Here is a 6,474-nt window from a genome sequence, read left to right as displayed (position 1 = left end):
AAAAAAAATGTACTTACTTTGCGCCAGCCCTGTTCTAAATAACTATTGAAGTAGGCACTATTATCATCCCTATTTCACAGATAAAGTGACACCAGGCCACACAGGTAGGGGCTGGGATACCAACCTGGGCAGCCTGGCCCGGAGACCATCCTGGTAGAGATGTTGAACTGGGTAAATACTTGTGGAGCCCAGGAGAGAGACTGGAGCTGAAGATGTAAATCTGGTGTTCATCTGCATGTAGAAAATATTTAAAATAAGACTGAGCGAGCTCCCTCGGGAGAGTATCAACTGAAGTCTGAGGACAGAGTCCCAGGACCCTTTAACATCGTGATCACAGACAGGAGCGGAAGGGGGGAGACTCAGGAGATGCCATGAGAAGGGAGGTGTACCCCAGGCAGAAGGGGGTTTCAGCAGTGGGAAAGTTCACTCTGGATTTGGTGAGATCGAAAAATGACAACAGAATGTTGGGGCTAAAAAGGGGCTTAGACCAAGCTTTTATTCTTTCCGTGGCAGGTCAAGAGCTAGAATCCCGTCTGCACCCGGCAGTGTGCAGGCAGCAAGTCCCTCTCAGGCGCTGCCTCCTCTCCAGGCTCTGCCCTGGCCTCCAGCCTCTGCTCTTAGCACAGTGGGAGTAACACAGGGGATAACGGCTTATCGCCGGTGGGTGTGCAAGCATGTGCCTGCTTGGTATGCTAAGTGTTACATCATCTCCCATACACAGTGGGCGAGTAGGTCAGGATCAGGTGAGGATCCTTGCCATGGAAACTTATATTTTCCCTACAGGAGGAAAACCGGAAGTCTGTTCCGGAGAAAGTGTTTCAAGGAGAAAATGATCAACTGTGTGGTCTGCTTCCCAGAGGCTGAGCAAGATGAAACAGAGAACGGTGGCTGGATTTGTCAGTAGGGCCCATGGGCCACCCCGACCAGGGCAGAGCCAGTGGGGGTGGTGAGTACCAAAGTCTGGCTGAGAGGCCTGATGAGATGATGAAGGTGAGGAGTAGAGTGGCGCCTTCAGACCATTATTGCGATGATTTTGTGATGCAGGTTATCAGAGAAATTACGTGGTGGATAAAAGAAGACATGTTTTCTTTCTTGCTGTTTTGTTTCAAGGTGAAGACTAGTGGAGGGCGAGCCCTGGGTCTCAGGACACAAGGGGAAACTTCTGTCTCTGGTGGGGGCATGGGCTCTTCCCGCCTGGGGGGCTGCAGCACGAGGTGGACGGTAGGTTTGCAGAGAGGATGGCGGCTCACCTTTCCTCAGGAAGTCAGAGGGAGTAGGTACTTGGGGTGCTTTGAGAAGGCAAAACCTCTCTAGTTTATGTACTTCTTTCATCCCAGATGAGGTCCGTTGCTACAGCACTGTCTGAGCTCCTGTATCTGTTGCTCTAGAATAATCCTGCCGCCTCAGGGAAAAGCAGTCAGTCAACAACTTGAACTGAGTGGTCTCTGCAAGTGGCAACACCGGACTGGATACTAAAAAAGGAATATAGGCACAAGTAAGTTGCGTGCTATGTTTCAGATTTCTAATGGTTTATTAGGATGAAAACTCCAAAAAGGGATCAAGAAGCTCATAAACACAACACAGAGCAGGCATTTGCAAAGTGTGGATTAGGCAGCTGTGTGGGTCCTTACTTCTAGGCTCTTTTACTGGTCAGAGCAACAGAATATGTTTTTATATATAGTTTCATTTCTTACATTTTGTACCAATTCCAATTTAACTTCAGAGGTTTGTCTTTCCTTAACTTCTACTACGTTTGCATATCTTCTTCTCTTACACTGAAAATTTTGGTTCCTTAGAATATCAACATGTTACTTATTTACTTTTCCTTGACATTTATGTGCTTTCAAATCACAATTCCCTAATAGTACTACTAACAGTAAACTAACTCAGTGATGTTCAAGATCATTTTACAGTTCTTTTTGTCCTTAGAATATGTCCTGCACAGGATAGCCAGTCAGAATATTGTGTTCAAAAGTTCTGAAATCTGCTTTTTCTCTCTGTGGTTATGGAATCAATTTGGATATAGTTGGGTTCTTTTGATGGCATTTGTGTTCAACTGCAGTGTTTCCTTTTCTTGGTTTACTCTTTAAAAAAATATGTGGAATGTGTTAACATATGTAAAGTCAAATGATATGACAAAGTATATTTAAAGAAATCTTGCTCCTAACACATCCTCTCTATGCCATTTCAATTGATTCTCTATGTGTAATCATTTTTATTCATTTCTGGCTTGTCTTTTCTGTTTATTTTTGTAAAAGTGAATGTGTGTATATATATATATGTTTATACACACACATACAAATGCATTCTTATATATATGATATGTGTAAATATATATATATATGCCTATATATATATATATACTCTTATTTTTCCTTCTTTCTTACAAAAGCATGTAGCATATACATTTACACACACATTCACTTTTACAAAAATAAACAGAAAAGACAAGCCAGAAATGAATAAAATTCTTCCTCATTTAAAAAAATTGTTATATAATAATCCATTGTTAAATTCCACCAGCCATTACTGATAGATGTCTGGGTTATTTCCAATCTTTTGCTGTTACAAGTAATGAATCATTAGTATTTCATATATGGGGAAGTGTATCTTCAGTGGAACTATTGAGTCAAGGGATAAATACAAACACTACATAGTTAGATATTGCTGCATTCCTCTCCCAAGGAGCTGAACCATTCATTTTGCAGTCCCACTAGCAATGAGTAAGGGGTGACTGTTTTTTATTACTTGCCATCAATATTTCTCCAAGTTTTGGATATTTTCCACAATCTGAATGAATGAAAAAATGGTATATCCCAGTAATTTTAATATGCCTTTTTCTTAGTATGAGTGAAGGTCAATCAGCCTTTTTTTCATAAGTTGAAGGACGTCTGCTTTCTTATTCTTTGAACTCTGTTCCCATTTTTTCTCCATTGGTATTCAGTCTCTCTCTTTCCAGTTTATTTTATTTTCTAATAAATACTTCTAACTATCTTTCATTTGAATGACCTTATGTAAAACATAAGTTTATAATTTAGAAGTTCTAAGCCTCCAAAGGAGATATTATAATACTCTTATATAAATGGTTACAGAAAGTGAGATTTTTAAGAAATATCTTCCATGTCCACATCCTGTTGTAATTTCCATACCATTTTTTTCTTCCATCTGCTTTCCTTTGCCTACAGGATGAGCCTGGGTGAGGTGAATGTTTTACTTGACTTTTTGATGTCATGAACTTTTTGTAGTTGTTTATTTTTTTTCAATCTGTTCATTATAAATTTAGCTTGGTGTTTCTGTCTGATCTCTTCAACTCTCTTCATTGCATCAACAGTTTTATTCCAAGCTCTCACTGATATCTAAGAGGTTTGTTTCTATGCTTTTCAAATTCAAATGAATTATCCACTGTAAGCTCTTTACCAACTGCTTTACGGAATGCTTTAGTGCACTTGACCTCGTGATGCTTGTGCTTCTTTGTTAAGTTTTATGATATTTGGATTTACAGAATCTGCACACCTTGCAATTGCTGCAGACAAACATCATGCCTTGGCTGGGGTAGATGGGCCCAGAACAGAAATAACACTTCTCTATAAGCAAGCTGAAATCTCTTGTGTACTCACTGGCCAAACACTGAGCTTTAGAGCCAGTTTTTAAGAGCTCTTTATCAATTAGGTGATTGTAATATAATTTTGTGATAAAAATATGCTGACAATGGGTGGAATGGTTCCAAGAAGTTAAGCAAAATCAAATATTCCTATGGCTGGGTACTGGATTTATTCTCTTAAATAATTTAGTCTCTTAAATTTATTATTTTTTTATTTTTTAAATTAAAGTCTCATTGATATACAATCTTATGATGGTTTCACATAAATAACACAGTGGTTTCAACAGTCACCCATATTATCAAGTCCTCAGCCCCTCTATCGCAGTCACTGTCTATCAGTGCAGTAAGATGTTATAGAGCCATTAATGGTCTTCTTGCTGTACTGCCTTCTGCATGACCTACCTTTATTGTGATTCCAAATTACAGTGCCCCTTAATCCCCTTTTTCCTCCCCAACCACCTTCCCCAAACCTTCCCCTTTGGTAACCACTAGTCCCTTCTCGGCGTCTATGAGTCTGCTATTTCATTCCTTCAGTTTTGCTTTGTTTTTACACTTCACAAATGAGTGAAATCATTTGGTATTTGTGTTTTCAAATCAGAGATCTTGTTTTCTTTGGGTAAATTCCTAGGAGTGGAATTCCTGGGTCAAATGGTATTTCTATTTTCAGGTTTTTTTTTTGAGGAAACTCCACACTGCTTTCCACAATGGTTGCACCAATTGACGTTCCCACCAACAGTGTAAGAGGGTTCCCATTTCACTGCATCTTCGCCAGCATCTGATCTTGTCTTTTGGATATTGGCCATCCTAACTGGTTTGAGGTGATATCTCACTGTGGTTTTAATTTGTGTTTCCCTGATAACTAGGGATGTGGAGCATCTTATCATGTGCTTGTTGGCTATCCATATTCCTTCTTTGGAGAAGTGTCTATTCTGATCCTCTGCCAATTTTTTAATTGTGTTATCTGTTTTGTGGGTGTTGAGGCATGAGTTCTTTATATATTTTGGATGTTAACCCCTTATTGGATAAATTGTTTATGAATATATTCTCCCATACTGTAGGGTGTAAATAAGGCTTAATTATTAATAAAACATTTATATTACTCTCAAATACACTAACAAATGGATAATAGTATGGTGCTCTATACCAGTTATCTACAAATTGATGGTGCTGGAATAAAGTTGTTTCATAATGACTTCTGAGATCAGAATAGGAGCTAACCAGTATTACTGATAAATAGGGTGATAACTTCTTCCACAATTTTCATTTTCAAATAAAAACAGTTGAACTCCTTTTATCAATCTTAAAATGACTATTTCCATACATAATGTCCAATTGTTTAAACGCAACTTTTTCTGGAAACTAAAATGAGAATGTGGTTAAAGAGTTTCCTAGACTTTCAGCATTTATTTTACAGTTCCTTGGTAAGGCAGAGTTCCTTAACCAGACACTCTCTAATGAACTGTCAGTTCTGTGAGACGTGCCAAAAAGTTTATTATTGAACAATAACAACAGCAGCTACACAACAATATTGAACCTCTACTTCAAGTGTAGCCACTAAGGCAGTTTGAGGGCAGTTCTAGATGAAAGGAAGAAAGTGCAAATATTTATTTGTAAATTAACAACCCCTTCTTTTTGCCTGTTGTGTGCCAAACACTCTTATTAACATGCACAACTATCCTTTGGCATAAATAAATTAAGTTGGAGAACCTTAGCTAATAAACTTTTAAAGAGAATATAGCTAGAATATGGCAGAGCGAAGCATCAAGCCTGGATCTGACATTATAGTTAATGTTTTCCCAAAACCATAAAACCCTCCAAGTCTATTATTCTTCTTTTGAAAAATTACTTTTCCTGGAGGCCAGTAGAAAATAAAAGAGATGCTCAATTGTGTTTGGATAGATGTTGATTGTTTTTTTGCAGGTAGTCCCAGGTTTATATTCCTTTTGGGTCAACCTTGGGGAAGTGAAAAATCTGCAACGTGGCTGAAAGGCCTATGACCACACCACTGATCCTGATAGAGCCCTTTTCCCTGATAATTCCAAACCAGTTGATGAACAGGAACCTGTCATTTCAGAAAAAAAATCGTTTCGAGAAAATTTATGCTATCATTCTTCTACAGTTAGATAGAAAATTAAACTCACCTATCATCTAGATATATTCCCTTGGATTTATAAGAAAATTTTCAGAAACTTGTACCTCATAGAACAAAGTGACTTTTCAGTGAAATATTTACTCTTGCTTGAGAATTTTAAACCAAAAACAGATCCCTATTCATTAATGTGAAAATTAAGAAATTTTACATCAAGAAAATTATAAAACATCAACTAATGTTTGGGACTTACGTAATGTTGGAAATTTTTTTACAATGGTCATGTATTAATTTTAGCAGCTACACTAGCTACCTCTAAGCTTCTTTTTATGTGAGAAAAACAGTAACTATTGTTAAAACTACTGCTTTTTGGATTCCTCTTAGATGTAGGCTGTGATTACCCTAAATGATACTGTCAGTTTAACATTAACTGGTGCCTATAAAATATAACAGAGTCAACATCTAGTGATGGGCATAGTTTGGAAAACAGAAACATTTTATGGCTTGTTCATAGTGGAAGGAAAATTAACAAGTGTCAGGGCCATCATCAAGGAATGACTGTGGATACCAAATCAGAGTGCAGAGTATGGGGAAATACAAGGCAGTGGACACTCATCCCGACTGGGGCATGGAAGCAGGCAGTACTGAGAGGCTCCCCGAGAGGGTTACAGATCAGGGCAGGAAGAACCTGGTAGAAGCCTTGGTGGAGTCAAAAGGAAAAGAAAGAAACTAAAAAGGAAAGGTTTCAGCTTTGTTTAAATAATGTAAATCCAAGCGTGTGCTT

The 6,474-nt window shown here is 38.2% G+C and overlaps 1 pseudogene; it reads right to left on the bottom strand.

Moving 5' to 3' along the window:
- Positions 1 to 3,104: 3,104 nt before the first annotated feature.
- On the bottom strand, positions 3,105 to 5,749 carry LOC130680278 (probable ribosome biogenesis protein RLP24; annotated as a pseudogene).
- Between the last annotated feature and the right edge of the window lie 725 nt (positions 5,750 to 6,474).

This window comes from Manis pentadactyla, chromosome 13 (genome assembly GCF_030020395.1).
Source record: "Manis pentadactyla isolate mManPen7 chromosome 13, mManPen7.hap1, whole genome shotgun sequence".
Taxonomy (NCBI): domain Eukaryota; kingdom Metazoa; phylum Chordata; class Mammalia; order Pholidota; family Manidae; genus Manis; species Manis pentadactyla.
This window is presented reverse-complemented; position numbering and strand designations above follow the sequence as displayed.